This window comes from Macrosteles quadrilineatus, unplaced genomic scaffold (assembly GCF_028750875.1).
Source record: "Macrosteles quadrilineatus isolate MER2022 unplaced genomic scaffold, UCM_ALF_1.0 Scaffold_2__2_contigs__length_208266976, whole genome shotgun sequence".
NCBI lineage: Eukaryota > Metazoa > Arthropoda > Insecta > Hemiptera > Cicadellidae > Macrosteles > Macrosteles quadrilineatus.
The window spans coordinates 33942232-33959481 of NW_026542595.1; the positions used below are offsets into that span (position 1 = coordinate 33942232).

Consider the following 17250-nt stretch of genomic DNA (forward strand, 5'->3'; position numbering starts at 1 on the left):
TGAAAAGAGGATTTGTCTAACTAAAAAATAAATATACGCAAAAAAGTGGTAGAAAATACTATCACGGTTTCGCGGCTGAAATAACTTTTAGAATTACGCATTTTGTTTATGGAAAAGGGCTTTAATTAGTTTAGAATATATTCCAAACAGATTCTGGTGGACAGAAAAAATAAAGAAACGATTGTCATTTTCAGCTACATAGAAAGATTGTCTGAAAAATTGGCAAAAAGTATTTTTAATGAAGTAGGCTACTTAATAAGATTGAAAACATAAGTATGAACTTCCTTGCATGTGGGGTAGATAGAATATACACGTTTATTTATCCTACAAACAAAGTTAAAATTGGGAATAAACTATCGGCAACTGACTTGTTGGTATAAAACTATTTTATTATTCCTTATAACTGCTAAGTAATAATGGTCACAGACATTGTTTATTTTGTACCAGATTTAAAAAAAATATATAACTACCCAGTTAAATAAATACACCCGTAATTATAAATGCATATAAATTATATGCTTACAGTATTATTCAATACTATTGTGTTATCGTCGATTGTCTACGCATGTGGACATTTTCTTTATAATGTTGTAGGATATTCTTTAACTTAGTGTAGCCTAAGGTTATCATATAGTATATTAAATTTATACTTTTGTTTATTGTAAAAAAGTTAGAATTTTCGTATAGATTATTACTCGTAAAATACCATTCGTTGTACAGTTTTTAACATTAAAACTTAAAACACAAAAATTACAATAATACTAAACATTTATGAGAAATATCTGATCAAGATTTTTTTTATAATCCAACTTCCTAAAAACATACTAAATTATTAAATTTTGCTATTAAATATAAAAATCTTTAATGAAAAAATAACATTATTTGTTGATAGGGCCATAATAACGACATTATAGTACTACTGTATTATAATAATGTACGAAATGTTTGATTGTTGGGGAAATCTTATAATATCAAAATATAACTTGCTATCAAAATTTTCCTTGATCATCTTCTAAGGTAAAACTTAAAATTAGTAATACCAAAGATTACATATGGTAATACGAATGAGTAAACAATAACTTCTGAGAGGTTATAGTAAACTTTATTTTTTTAAATAAGGGTTTAATTTTTAATTATTAAATATATTTCATCGCAAAAATGACCAAGCAACTTTATTCTGGGTAATACAACTTCTAGGATTATTTAACCACACATAAATACAGGATGTAAATTTACTATTGAAATCTCGTCGTAATAAACGGCTAACCAACCGAATAAACTTGAAAGATCAGTTAAATCGAGGTTACGATTGCCTAAAGAGCTAATTAATTCCTTTCCTTTCGTACACATTATAGAGTATAGAATATGAAGTGTAATACAAAATACTTAAACACGGCGGTAATTTGTGTTATAGATAATTATATTGATTTAATTTTTATAAAGAGACTGCTAATGCAGTGTGATTACAAAAAGTTACTAAATAAACAAAAATATATATATATATATATATATATATTAATGCTACTTGTATACTAACTTGTAAAAATGTCAATTAAAAAATCAGTTTAATTGGATTTCAATACTATTTCTAAGCTATTAATAAAACCTAAATAATATTATTGCATGTGGAAAACATGCTTAAAAGGTACATGCATATATTGTCTGCAAAACCTTTTAAATAACAAAATTTTATAACGAATAAATATTATTTTATTATTCCTGCAAAACGCATGAAGCAATCTGACTACAGAGTCTATATTGCGTCACGTTGATTGAAGGCGTCGTGGGTCTAGCGAGAAACTGAGCAGTGAGCATCACGTCAAGATTAAAATTTTACTAATACCAGGTACACCAATGAGCAAGCGTAGAATGAGAAAGCATTAGTAAGAAAAACAGTGATTTTAATTAACAATTATAGAAAACTAAGTGTTCTGTAATCAGAGTTTTTAACTCAAAAATATTGTTTGTTTTCGCTAAATAATACAATAAATCAAGCTGTCGAGGCTTTGGTGACCAGAGACGTATAATTATATCGTTAAAAGAATGAACCGTCTTGTCTCTGGGATCTCCACACTTCTAACACATCGACGGTTGTCAGGCAAGATAAGTTTTGATGGCAATACAACGTTTCTGTTGTTTGATACAAAAATAAAACAACTTTATTTCATCTTCGATCACTTTTTAAGTAGAAAAACATCGTAATAAGTTTTGAGGGTGATTAAAAAAATATTATGTCTACAAATGCGATTAGTGACCAAGTGAAAATCATTTGGAGGAAGATTGCACACATGAAAATGACGCATAAACATAATTTCGAAATACTGTTTATCAAGTTACATGAACAAGAAAATATGTAGTCTGAAATTTACTTAATTTATAACGGAAATGTTACTACACGGGCATTTAGATAGATCTATATCTGTCTACTTATTGTTATAAAAGACATGAAACGTTGAATCATCCTGTCATTAATGCTGTAAATGCGGATTTAAACTAAAATACAAATCAATAAATCCTACAAGTTTTATAAAGGTACACCGATAAACACTAACACTTATAAAAACATAAACACGTAGTCTACCAATATTAACTGTTTCTCGGTAAAAGAATCCTGGAAAAAAACCGTGATGCGTTTAGTGGTTTAGCCCTTTTAACATTTCCGTAATTGATAGGATTGATAAAATGTAGAATACCAAGTGGGTTTTTATCATTTATCTAATTTTAAAGTAGGATAACCCCTTTTGAGCCTTTTAGACGTACATTTCAAAAATTGACTTTCGTTAAATGGAATAGATGCAAACAAATGTTGACTTTGATAATGAATCTAAATTGTATTAGCAACATGAAAATGATCGTATGATTTATGTTAAATAGATCTCTGCTACGCTTGACTGTGACATTAATCTATAATGATTAGGTTGAATTAAAAAAAAATATTTTGCCTGCAAAAACTTCCAAACGAATTAAATGCACTTCCGTCCGTGTACAATGCGCGTTTGGTTACATTCAGCCTTATAAATCACTACAACAATACAACAAATCACACAATTCTGACAAGTATTGAGAAATTCTTTCATTTGATTATTGAAGTAAATGCCTTGATTTTTGTGCTGTATATTAAAATGAAAGCACAACATAGGGGTTTTGAACGTTTGTTTATTTATTTCCAAAGTAGCCAGGCCATGTTGTAATGGCTAAAAGCACTCTAGCCAAACCAGTGATTACAAAAACGATCTGAATCTTGATGGATACTCTATTTTCTTGGAGTAGGACGCGTACACAGAAATTTAGGCGTTACAGACAGGCAGGAATTGAGATAAGATTCGTATGGGCTTTTTAAAAATATAAACAAAAACTTCTTGATTTTACGCAATGCTACATGGAAAGTTTGTTCTCGATAAGGCTTCTTTTTTAAGACGTACCCCAGCATATTATAGTCAAAACACGCGTTCCGGTGTACAGATTTGCAAACTGGATTTGGATTTTTGATTCAAGCCATTAAACTAGAAAGCATTTGCATTTGTTTGTTCACAGGTATTTTAGTTAAGAAAGTACAGTTGTTTATATTTTACTTCCACTAGAACAAATCCAGCACTGTAAAACAATATAAATTGCACCTAAGCGTTATAAGTAAAAAATTTGAAGTTGAAGTCGAATTTAATTTTAAGAGTGAGATAGTATACACCAATATTTTTTTCTTTTTAAAGTTAAGAAATGTTTTCGGCCAGAGACGGCGTTATAAATGCAAAATAAAAACTAACTTATTGTAACCAATATTCGTAGGTACAAATCCAAATCGAATTTTGGATGAATGAAAATAGCCTATAGCGCCGAGGCCTCCATCCAATATGGAAAAATTGTACTTCATTATTGAAAGAAGTCTGGTAATTATACGTGTATTATGACAATACATTATACTCGTAATACGTTCCCCTGAACAGGAAATTCAAAGCGTTTAGTAATGACCAATGCAATATGCCACATATTTCCGTTTGATATCTTTTCAATGCATTGTGTCACGTAAATCGCGTTTGCTACGGATGACCACGACCCTGTGGCCATCATTAAATTCATTAAATTATTAAATAATAGACTGGTAATTAATTTAAAAATAACTTGCTGGTATCGGCCAAAACATTTCACTGGATTTTATCCTAAAGTAGTTTCAGAAAAATAGTGACAATAAAAGTACCATAATTATTTGACTTGTATATACTCATATTAGTACTATTGTTTACAAATTCAAACTGGGGGTTTATTTGTTTCGAAAGAGATAGTGGTCTTATATCTAGAATTAACTATAAATACTATAACTATAATACACTATAATAGCTATAATAGTTTTCTTTCTTAATTTATAACAGTTTTAGAGTTGACGAACCAAATCCTGTATGTGTTCTTTTTTCAATTCAATGCAAGGATGTATTATTAATGAATATACACCATTGTGAGGGTGTAGAAATAAAAGTAAGGTTGTGCAGGCAGAAGTTATTTTTTTTTATTGAGTGTACTTTTCCTTTATGCTGAAAAAAATATTTTGTAAAATTATAAACCTTAAATCTAATTTATAAGTTGTAAATGATAAAACGGTTACCACAAACACTCAAGTAACAGGAATTTACTTTGCTTCGACGCTGACAGTTGATTTAATTGTAGTAAGCCTTTACAAGCTTAAGATAATTTCACGCTTAGATTATTCATGACGTCCCGAGGGTTTAATTTAGCAAAGGAAAAGAAGATAATTAAAGTATAAAGCATTTTATTAATTATTTGTAATTTACCCTTTAACCCTCAGTAGGAAACGCACGCTTTCCATTAGGATCAAGAACAGCTAGGATCGTTTTCTTTAATTCCTTGAGAGAAATAACGAAATGTACTATGAATTCTCCATCATTTCAGCGAATAAACTAATTAAGGTATCATAAAATAAGCTTGGATGGTAAAAATGCTATTACCGCCACCCGCTCAACAAGAAAGGATATTTTTGCACGAGGTATTTCTGGACAAGTTAACACGTTACTTTTTAAGTTTTAAGGGATGATGCACTTTAACCTTTTAATCCTTAATAGCCAACAGTAGCTAAATAAACGTCCAAACTAAAAATGTCTTTAGTTGCATTAATATTACATTTAAAATTATTCACAAGGAACATGAAGAGAGTTGGACAAAATCGTTATTCTCATAAAACTTGTTATATTTGAAATAGAGTATATTCTTTGTACTTATTAAATATTATTTAGTTCACAAAATTTGGTTTGATGGGGAATCAAAGATGCTAAATAAAAGTGGTCTCGTCATTTTTTAATAAAATCAGCCATTGTTTTGTAATTTAAGTTTAAAAAATTAAAATGGCCGCCATTTTTAAATATTATGATGAATCAAGATGAATTTTTTTTAGTAAGACATATGCGATTCACCAAAAAAAATATATTTTTGCTCTAAGGCCACATTGACGATAGATAAAGTAGATGGACAAATTTTAGAGCCATTAAAACTATTTAACATAACTTGTACGTAACTCAACACGATCTGAAGAATACATTGTGGAAGCGTTGTTAGTTTTAAAAATAAAGCTTCATGTACGATAGGATAATACAGGAGTGTAGGGATACAGGAGGGGACGGGGTGGGATATGATCTCAGGGGGTTCACACCCAGTCAAAGGTTGCTAAATTAACCCACTAGTTGTTACATGTAAATTTTATCTGACAAGCTTTGACTGAACCACTGACCGTATCGACGACAACAGCCAATATATCGTCACCACACCCCACCGTCCTCCACTACGAACACGGAACATGCACCTCAGAACTCAAAAACACTAAAGACCATTCGGCTTCTGTATATAGAATGGAAAAAAATGAAAGGGGTAAAAACACATCCAATATTGGAATAGTTAGAAAGTGACGTTGCCGTTTCAAAAAAGGGCCAACGAACAATGCCAAGACCGTCACCAATTTTTTAAACATATTTATATAAATTTTCTCTGAGTTTTCTGTAAGTCTTGGAAAACGAGAGAACTACGTGGATTTTCCGCAGGCGTCCATAAACACGGAAATATAACTCTGACGTCGACTCATGTTTGTAGCGCGAAAGAAATATGGTTGAGTTCTACTGTATGTAGTTTAAACATGTTTACATTGCTCAGTATTTTCTCCTGGAAATCAAATGATTAATTCCGTTAACTTTTAGAATAAAATTTGATATCCAACAACACACAAATCAGGGGTTGGAACGGCAATTGGTGCCGTTTAATTGAGTATTTAAGAGGCTATAAGAGAATTAATTATTTTCAATTTACTATCAAGAGAATGTTTTAACTACAGTATACGATGAGAAAATAACTTACACAATTATTGATGAGTGTACTCACACATGAAGAAGTTCAGTTAAAAGTTTTGCCGCTAAATGTACAGATCACAAAATATCTTTTAGTATAATGTTTGACAGTTAACAATTCATTGTCTTTGAAACTAGTATAAAAGAAACTCTACAAAAGGCTTGAGCTATATATTTTTGGTAATCTATCAAGGATATGTTCAATTTAACAATAACATTGAAATCCGCAGTCGAAACCTTTGCTGGAGATCGCTTATTTATTAATTACTTATTTCTTTATATACATATTTAAAAATTATTACTCGACTATTCTTGGAGGAGGAAGAAGAAAGTACTCGAGATGAGACAAGAACATTGCCTTCGGATAATGCAACACCATTTGCTTGAATTACACGAGTAAGGGCCGTAGTTGCCACGACGATGTTATTGAATTATAACGGACATTCCATTATTGACCCTTCCCTAGAAGCCACTGAGACTAAGATTATTTTTTTGCAGAATTTCCTTTAGAGAAAGACACCACGATACCACGTCCTTTTTACGAAAAATATTAATCTCTATACTTTTAAATTCTTTTAGCTTAAGTACATCTTACAATATTGCCTTGAAGTGTTGTGAAATATGTACCTCAAAATTCTTCTATATATCCTCAATATGAGGGTACAGCGTTATATTATGGTAGTTTCATTTCACACAGAGTAGAAACGGTTGAATCGCCACATTACCCCGTATTGCAATATTCTACATTATACGGAGGTGTATTTAACAATTAAAAAAAAAAAAAAAAAAACTTACTGGGTTTGAGATTTTTTCGTACGAGTTATAAAAACCAATTAACTTACTGTACACAAAAATAAAACATTAAAAAAAAGACATTCATTTACAAAGTGTCAACATTTTACTTGTTCATACAAATAAAACTTTATAGTCCAGTCTAATCTTTATTGTGATATCTCGGTTTACGATAGACATGTTTATAAGTGACCAATAGAACACCGCGTGGGATATCAGTTAGTTTCTGCGTGGTCGTTAGAGTTCTTACCGATGTTTCATTTAAGTTTGGCACTTCTCACGAAACTCGTGAGAACTCTCCGATCTTTCGCCTAAAAAACAATATAATCATATTTGAGTTACTTGCGTAATTCAATAGCCACTTGTTTCTGCACATTATTATTTGCACGGTTTGGGATCGAATAACATAATATTTCGGAAATTGTGGACTACACAAATAGTAATTCATTAGACTAAACGATATGATAAAGAAAATTGAAAATAAATCTTCATTTTGGCTCGTGATTATATTGTAAACCTAAATTTGCATAGTAACACCTTACTAACAAAAAAAACTTGTATTTGAAATTATATAATTCAATTTGACAAATTGTCTGGGCGTACTAGTTTTTAACACGTAAAAATGTCTATTTAACCCTAATAAACAAATTCTACATAATATGACGTTAGTTATTAATTATTAATTCGGTTGATTGATTATGTAAAAGCTTTTATTTGTAAACTAGCAACAGTGCCCGTTGTGGTTGAATACAACGGTCTCTAGTAAAATAATGGTTATGAAATCCATACACCACTTTACTCACTAATATTCATGGTACAGTTTAAGCACATAGCATTTGAATCACACATTTAACATAAGGAACACACTTTAAACCTAAATGCAAATTGTTAACAACAATATTTAATCAAAGAAAAATTAATTAGATAACAATATAACAATAAGCTGTTGAATTATTAACATGTTTCGTATGATTAGGTTATGTATACTGGTAAACCAATTATTGCCATCTATAAAATAATTGGTTTTTCTTTTCCGAGTCGGGTTAGCTCTTCTACCCGACCAATTTTCATAATTTTGGCCTTAAACTAAAGGTATGGACGTGCCGCAGATTTGCCATCAAGCATCGGCATTCATTTTGACGTATATTTCGAGTTATGCACAAACTGCCTCCCTGTACATTTCTTATGGGAGTTAAATTTGTTTTTTTTCGAGTTCAATGTTTCGCAGGCGGGCGATGGTTTACAGGAGGGCTCTTCAACCTGCCCGATTTTCATAATTTTGCTAATAATAAAGCTATGCAAGCACATATTTCTCATCAAGCATCATCATAAATTTATCTAATTTATTACTCGACGAAAGAATTGTTTCTCTTCAATTAAAAATGTATTCTAGCAGTTCTAATTACATTATACATTTTGGTCTAAAAACCTTAAGTGATATACCAGCTTTCATTTGAGCTATTGATTATTAAGATCGGACTACCGCTGCTACCGATCATAAGTTTGGCACACTGCTGAATCACGAATCAACAATAAATACAATCGTTTTAGTACCTATATGCATCAATGATACGTAACTCTGTTTCTATTTAAGTTATTTTATATGTCTTGGTCTTAAAATACTTCGAAGGCTTTCACTTGAGATATTGATAGTTTTAATCAGTTAAGTTCAAGATACTGTATCGCTCAATCAGAAAATATAAATTTGATTATATCTTGGATATGGAATTTAGTTTTGTATACATTTACTTTATTCTAATAACGTTATTCTATTTGTTTTGACCTAAGAACCTTCATTGAAATACCAGCTTTTATTTCATTAAAGCACGCAGCTAAATCACGACCATCACAAATTGTTCAAAAAATTGAGTTATTTATCATCGATTTATAGCCAGACGATCTTGCTTGCAACCTCAACAGTACTTTCATAATTATTACAAATCTTCACAAATTAGGCTATCCAATGACCTATTAATTAATAAAATCGGTTTAGTAGAACTGTAGATTTAATTGTACAAAGTTTAACAACAACATCTTTAATTCAGTATTTTCTCACTACTATAAACCTGGAGGCTGCTTAACGTTTTTGCAAATAACTTTGAAACGGCGAGGAAATCGACCAAAGTGGAAGGTGATATTCTGAAAGAGAATAAAATTTCCTAGAAATTACTAGTATAAATTTCTTGAATATACTCAATAAAGGCAGCCTAAAGTTGGCTACAAATATAAAATTGAAAATATAAACCTGGAATAAAAGGAGTTTTAAATGTATTATTTTTTATTTTTCATTTTTTTACCTTAAATATCTAATAAAATCAAACTTTCATAATTATTTGCAAATCTACACAAATTAGGCTTTCCAACGACCCATTAAGTAACAAAAACGCTCCGGTAGAAGTCTAGATTTAGTTGTACAAAGTTTAACAAAAATATATCTAATTCAGCATTTTCTCACCACTATAAATTTGGAGATCTTTTAGATTATTGCCAATATCTTTTATATGGACGGGAAATCGGCCAAAGTGAATGTGATATTCTGAAAGAGAATAAAATTTACTACAAATAACTACTATGCAATTCTTGAAAATACTTAATAAAGGCAGCCAAAAGCTGGCTACAAATAGAATCTTGAAAACAGAAACTTGAAAACCCCAGTTTTTAATGTATTTTTGTTATTTTTAATTTTTCACCTCAAATATTTAATAAAATCACAATTTTATAATTATTTGCAAATCTACATGGGTTAGGCTTTCTAATGACCCATTAATTAACAAAATCGGTCCAGTAGAAGTCTAGATTTAGTTTTACAAAGTTTAACAAAAATATCCCAAACTCAATATTTTCTTATTACTATAAATTCGGAGGTTGCTTAGCGTTTTTGCAAATAACTTTTAAATGGTGAGGAAATCGACGAAAGTGGAAGGTGATATTCTGAAAGAGAATAAAATTTCCTACAAATTGATACCATGCACTTCTTGGAAATATTAAAAAATGGCAGCTAAAAGTCGCGTCCAAATAAAAAGTGTGAAAAACACCGTTTTCAATGTATTTCTTATGGAAAACACGTTTTCTTTAATTTAACACCATAAATCATAACAAAAACAAAATTTTCATAATTATTTGCAAATCTACACGATTTAAGCTTTCCAACGACCCATTAATTAATGAAATCGGTCCAGTAGAACTCTAGATTTAGTTGTACAAAGATTTTTAAAACTGAATTATATATAGAATAGATTAAGCTCAACACATGAAAGTTAAAAGAAAAAAATAGCACCAAACTTATCAGTATTTGGCTAGTTCGAAGAACTAAATGGCACCTCATGAATAATTCGTAATTAAAATTAGGGAAAGAGTTTTGTTTAACTTAGATTCCAAATTGTCGAGTGTTTCCAAGTTATAATGAGGGAAGAGTGAAGTGACCGGTGAAGTCGAAATGTTGAAACAACGTTGTAGAAACTCGTTGTATGTTCAACAAATTAAGAAACACAACAAGCTTGTTGCCTTACACTAATCAAACGTGTACTCATTTTTATTCAACGGAACATTCACTTCATACCATGAGAAACAATGTCCATAAACAAGCAAACAAGCTATTACATTTCAACGTGTAATAATATTGAAGTGACGCCTCTTTTAATCAACTATGAATGAACAAATTTTAAATCATTTATTAAACATGGAATGTCATTCACTCTAACAAAATTGAGAGTAGAATTCAAGTTAATGCTTTATTTATTAAACGATAAATAACAACCAAAAAAAGTTTTGCCTTTTTATAAACTATGCAATGTTTTATACGCATTATTCAAAATGGATAGTCTAGAAAGGTATTTGAAATGGACGTGTTACGTTCTAAAAACAAACTAATGGGTAACAATACTCATCAATATATTTAGTTTCGTTATTTATCGTATTATTAAACGGTAAACGTGAAACATGGATTAAGATAAGTCCTATTCGGACCTCGAATTAAAATTAAACCTCCCATCCACACTAAACCTCTTTCAAGTATGTCGCTTGGATCAAAAAACATCCTACTGTAAAAGAAGGGCGTGTCCACAATATCACATCCACTGATTATTCGGCAAACACTTTGGAATAAATTTATCTTTACTCCGGACATGAGGTAATAATTTTGGACACGAATAAATTAATGATCACTTCATCTATGTACAGTTATACAACATTCTTTATATTTAAATGAATTCTTCTAACAAACAATAAGTGTTTTAACTTGATTATCACGTAAACGATGTAATTATTAAGAACGACGGAAACATGCTACTGTAGTTCACCAAATAATAACCATAATATTTACAGAGATCAAATATAAACATAATATATTTGTTATATTTGTATTTTATATATATTTTATATTTGTAGCCAACTTTAGTGAATATATAGTGTTAACTTTAACATATAAAACACACCTTTAGTTGCATTATACCAATTGACGGTGACTGCATCCCTCTTGTATACAGATAACAACCTACAAATGGCTAAGGACATCTTGAGAGGATCCAAACCCAAAGGATGTTGCTACAAGTGAGCGTTCGTAATACTCACTGTTGCACCCTATGTTATACTTTAAAAACATGGTAAATCTTATGCCAATGTTGTTCTGCTTAAGTGGTTACTTGGGCCAACTACAATTACAGGCTAGTTACAGCTTGGATTTAAAACATAATTTCTCTTATGTACATTTATTCAAACAAAAATTTAAGCGGACTCATTTTAAGACCAATAAACTTCAACATTTCAAATATATTTAACGAAAGAAATGTACATAGTCGGAAGCGACTCATTTTTGAGAATTCTAACTTATGAAACTAATTCACGGTTAGTTTAACGGATAAACTCATATGAGCTATGCTGCACCGACTAAATATGCCTATACCTTTATATTGATGTATAATTTTATTGTAGTGTGAAAGGGATCATCTAAACTGGATGGTATAGATGTTATGTATTATTAGGATTTAGTAATTATATCTTGCAATGTTTGAATAACTTACCGATTCGCTTGCGTGGTCTTCAGTCACAAGATAAACGGGTTTCCTCTACAGCACCTTGAACAAAATACATACAATGTCAGCATTAAGAATCTTAACAATTAACAAGTATTAATAAAATACAAATCTTTGTTACGATAAATGCACTACACTATTATAATGGTCATCCGCGTCTCGACAGAGTCAAACAAAGGATACACCGGGTCCAGGGATGTGCCTGACAATGAGAGAGATACAAAGACATGATGCATTTATTATTAACAGAGCCGTCGTAGTTGGCTATGATCACATTAGCAGCGAGCGGCGAGGATGGAGGTTTCCTCTGGGAGTCCGCGGCTTTATACAATACACAGATGAATACATGTTTCACATAACAGCAGCGCGGCGCGGCGCATCAGTGTCAGACCTTACACTCAGGCGCTCATGTGAGTCTACTTGCTTGATTTTTTGTGGTACATACGGTTTTTGGAACGACATGGAACGAAACGTGATAAGTCCAGCATCTTAAGAGATAAAAAATAAATAAATATGCCTTTTTTGAGTCAGCGTTTCTCAGTACATAACGCTTTTAGAACTTTCCTCTTATTATGTATCAATTGGTTCGCAATCGGTGAAAAGTAGTTTGCAAAAACAAAAAGCTTGTTATAGAATTGAAGATTTTTGAATACGAAATTGAAATTTTCCAATCACTGCAGGTCTACGTTGGGCGATTTTACATACAATTAGTGTGTACAAGTACTTTTGGAATGGTTTCTTGAAATATATAAAATATTTGTTTAATTCGGTAACAATATTGATTAAGAATTGTACCATAAAGATATGTATACAAATATACCAAAGTGCTAAATATATTGCGATTTAGGATTTAAAAGCAGCTATCCGTAGAGTAGTTATATATTTTACAATTAGGCACTACACCTCCTGCTACTTAAAATCTTGCAATGAGTAGTGAGGACACTTACAAAACTGTAATTTTCCAATGTTTGCATTCCTATTTTATATCTATATAATTAATACGCTACATGAAACTTTGTCGGTTGAACTCCTCCGCCATTTCTTAACCGATTTTATCCATTGACGTCTCATTGGAAAGAGCGTGTCGCGTAGATTTGCAAACTGGCCTTACATTTTTGAAAAAGTCCCTTGGGCTCTGCCCCAGTGGCTTTGAAAGTTCCCATGTTATCCTTATGAAGAACATTATTGTTTATATTTTGATCAGCTGTATAATTTAATTGCTGTTATTTATTTTTCAATTCAATGAAACGCATTGAGTACATTTATTTACTATTTGAGTTTAGTAAACATAACCCCCAAGACGGATCGTTTTAGTATGGATGTATCTTAAATTTGTGTTTTTATCGTTGTTTTGTGTCGCTATAACGGATCGTGTTAGCATGATTGTAACTTAAATTTGTGCATTTATTGTTGATTTGTGTAGCTATAATTTTTTTTTGTTTTTTTTTTCTTTTAATGCCTCCGACGCGACGACAACGAAACATAAACAGGAGGCGTAATAGTGATAACGACCGCAGCTACAGAACAGTGGCGCGTAATATGCTTAACTCATCACAGTCAGCACCTGACCCTGGACAATCTTAACTATTAGGTTACAAATACGCCCTAACACTACCCCGAAACGACTTTTCGTTTTCAATTGGCCCTCTATCAATGACCTGTGTTGCCTGTACAGCGAGGCATTTTGAGAAGGAGAAAACCGGCTGGAAGGCCGGGATTTAGGTTTATCAATAACGAAGATAAACATGGTCTGAGTTACACACCAGAGTAATCATTGAATTGACTCTTTTAAACTCATTGTAAATATAACTGTTATTAGTTTTTCAAATTGAGAAACCTGTCCGATTTGGACATTATAAAGCACAAAACTGTTTTTTTTAAATAATTTATTTTACAATGGCATTCAACTGTTCAATGCACTGACTCCCCTGAAGATGGAAAATAGTGTGGACAAATTTGGCATAGGGGTTAAGAGTCTTCTTTTGTCACGCTGTTGTTACAGTGTTGAAGACTTTTTAAGAAAACAATGATCTTTAGTTTTTAGATTTTATCCATAAGAAATATTGTTTTTATTTGTAAGAGAAATTTTGTTGACGCTATTATGCAGTTTGTAACGACTGTCAAAAATAATGATGTTTGAGTTTGAGCTTGAGTTTTGAAATAACTCCTGTAATACTTTGCAATAATTGCTCGAATTCGAGCAACATGTACACTAGTTTAAACTAAATTGATACACAAGTGGTTTCTGTAATAAGCAATATTAGTGTTCTGGGTTTTGTATTGTTTTTACTAAGTGTGGCGAACTTCCGTCAAAATATCTCTGGTCGGAGTAAAACGTTTTAAGTAATCGGAAATGCCGTCAAACAGCTTTCCCTGTTTTGCAATTCATTTGACTTCTTCATAAGCCAATTGGCGGATTTCAATCAAAGCCAAAGTTGTTTTTAAACTCCACAATCAACGTTTTGAAGGGCTTGATTTACTTTTGTACTTAAGGTTCTTATACAACACAGTAGTCTTAACTAATTTATAAATATGAAGTACGGAGGTAAAAATTTTGGTTATTCGTTTTTATACTGTACTTTTTTATGAATATACTGCTTCATTATTTAATCACGTAGTTGGTGAAATTTTAACATTACAAAGTTGTAACATTGGTTTAAGTGTTATTATTAACTAAAAGATTGGCAGCCAACGTTTAATCAATCATCGTTTTTCCTTTTAATTGTGAGTTGAAAAATATTGAAAATTCTCCTAAATCTATGTTTAGTTTCAAACAACGGATGTACTAAATATAATAAGATACCCTCGCCACAGCAAACCTGCAGACAAAGTGAATTTCCATTTTTCTCATTTGATATTCAATTAAATCTATTCAAATAACATTAGGTTTAAGAAGTACCTAGGTTTGCTGCATGCAGGGAGGGTAATAAAGTGTGTGTTTTAAGTAAAATATTAATAGCTTAGTATAAAATAAATAGATTTGCCAAGTTTGATCCAAACATATCGATAAACAAGCAAACTACAACATTTTATTTATTCTTTATAAGAATAACATGGTAATTTTTAATTTACAGCTTTCTTTGTAACCAATGACCATACAAAAACACTTCAATATACTAAATTATTTGTTTTTTTAGCTCTTCAAAATGGCTTAGAGAAAATTTGGAAAATTTTATGTTTTGAGGGTCAAAAACGTATAGGGGGATAAAACCCCGTTCCCATGGTCCGATCAGGCTGGATCGCGAACTCGTTCGAATAAACGTAGGTTTACACGTTTGTACCAAATTTAATCGAAATCAGATCATTTTTGCTTGAGTTATCGTGCTAATGGAAAAATATCTATGCTGTATGAATTTGTATACAGCTTATAGTTTACAGTTTACATATATGAATTTGAAAGGATGGAGTTTTTGGCTTCTAGGGATATTAAAATTAAAAAGCAAATCGGTCCCGGGTCCAAGTCTTACCATGAGACCTACAGCTTATTCCCTATATGGGAAATTCGCTAAAAATAGTTTAAAACAGTTTAATATACACTAACGTTAACTACTAAGTTTTATTTCCACCAGACAGAGTTTGAGCACTGCCAAGTTAGATATTTTATTCATAGCCAAGCTCAACACGGTGGAGGCGTGTTTGACTTGTGTATTTCAACCCGGTTTGTATAATGTCGGTTGTAAACAAGCAAATTCTCAACAAGTTGACGCCGCGCCGCCTCACTTACAAACTTGTCTGCACAAGATTCTGCCGATGGGGCTGATTCTGGGGCCAACATTTGTAATATATTTATTGAAATTGAGTATTTAATATTGTATATGACGTAGCAATAAACGGCGACAAGCTGCTGTGCTGGTGCTTCGGAACGTAAAGGAAATTCAGTAATGCAGTGTAGAATATCGCTGAAAGAACTGTGTACCATTAATATCATTTATAATTTTATAGTTATGTATCTATATTAAATGTTAGAAAAAACAAATTAAATGAAATATTAGGTTATAAAATAAGCGAGTAGGTTTAATACTATAATAATTTGTATAGCGCATAAAAACACGTTATCACTTCATTTTCAGTCGGCAAATTGTCTTTGCACTCTTTTGTATTGTAAACTAGGCCTATATTTACACCTTTAAGATTTTGGATAAAATGTTATTATTACAGCTACAGTAAACTTTTGTATACGAATATAAATCATCGGCCATCCTTTTACCGGGCGAGTAAACGTACTGTACTAACAACGAAACTCTGGTAAGAAATCACGGTTGCAATGTTAAAACTGAACAGGATTGAAATGTTCAGACTTGACAACGACAAAGTTTCAAAAGATAAAGTATTTAAACTAACAGTTTACATACTGGAATTATACAAAAGCAAAGATGGACAATATCGTAAACTTAATTTACCAAAAGTAGTAAAAGTAATAAGTAATAGATAGATAGATTGGTCAACTGTCAAGCGTACTCGTATCCTTGAGCCGTGATAAAACTAAATATGCGTTTATTTTTACTGGACTAGAACTATCTAAATTTACTACCATCGTTGAAAGGAGCTGTCAGCATATCAGTAAAGATTGAATCTTGTTTAATTTCATTGCGAAAAGTAAAACTTATCCTCAAGCACGACCCAACGCTAAGTAAAATATTCCACGTACGCGTATAAGCTCATAAAAAGCACAGGCTATAGAGAAAGGTAGACGCGGCCAGGTTGAAAGGAGCTGTTAACATCTCAGTATAAATAGAATGTTATTTAATTGAGTTTCAAAAGATAAAACTTATCCTTATGCCAAGTACAACCTTACATCCTTTCAACCAATGTAAAGTAAAATATTCTACCAACACGCATAAGCTCAAGTGCGTATTTTCGATAAAAAAATTTAAGGAACGTTGTGAGCTAAATTGTGCTGTAACGATAACAAACATATTTAACTTGATTTCATTTACCATCATCCAAACGTAAACATTCTGCCAGACCGGTAATTGGAGATCGAGCTAAGCTAAAATCTCATTCTTACAACAGAGGCAATTTGCGCCGTCAAACGAGTCATTTATAGCCAATCTGTGCGGTAAATGGATTGTCGGTGAGGCCGGGGACCG

The 17250-nt window shown here is 31.5% G+C and overlaps 1 protein-coding gene and 1 pseudogene across 3 annotated transcripts in view; one reads left to right on the forward strand and one right to left on the reverse strand.

Moving 5' to 3' along the window:
• Positions 1 to 17250, reverse strand: part of LOC128986958 (COMM domain-containing protein 4) — a 106585-nt gene that overhangs the window by 49272 nt on the left and 40063 nt on the right. For all 3 annotated transcript variants that reach the window (XM_054407591.1, XM_054407589.1, XM_054407590.1), the window contains exon 3: positions 12149 to 12202. The gene's annotated coding sequence lies outside the window, so the exon portion shown is untranslated. The remainder of the gene's footprint in view (positions 1 to 12148; positions 12203 to 17250) is intronic.
• LOC128986956 (uncharacterized) overlaps positions 12461 to 17250 on the forward strand; it is a 35704-nt pseudogene continuing 30914 nt past the window's right edge.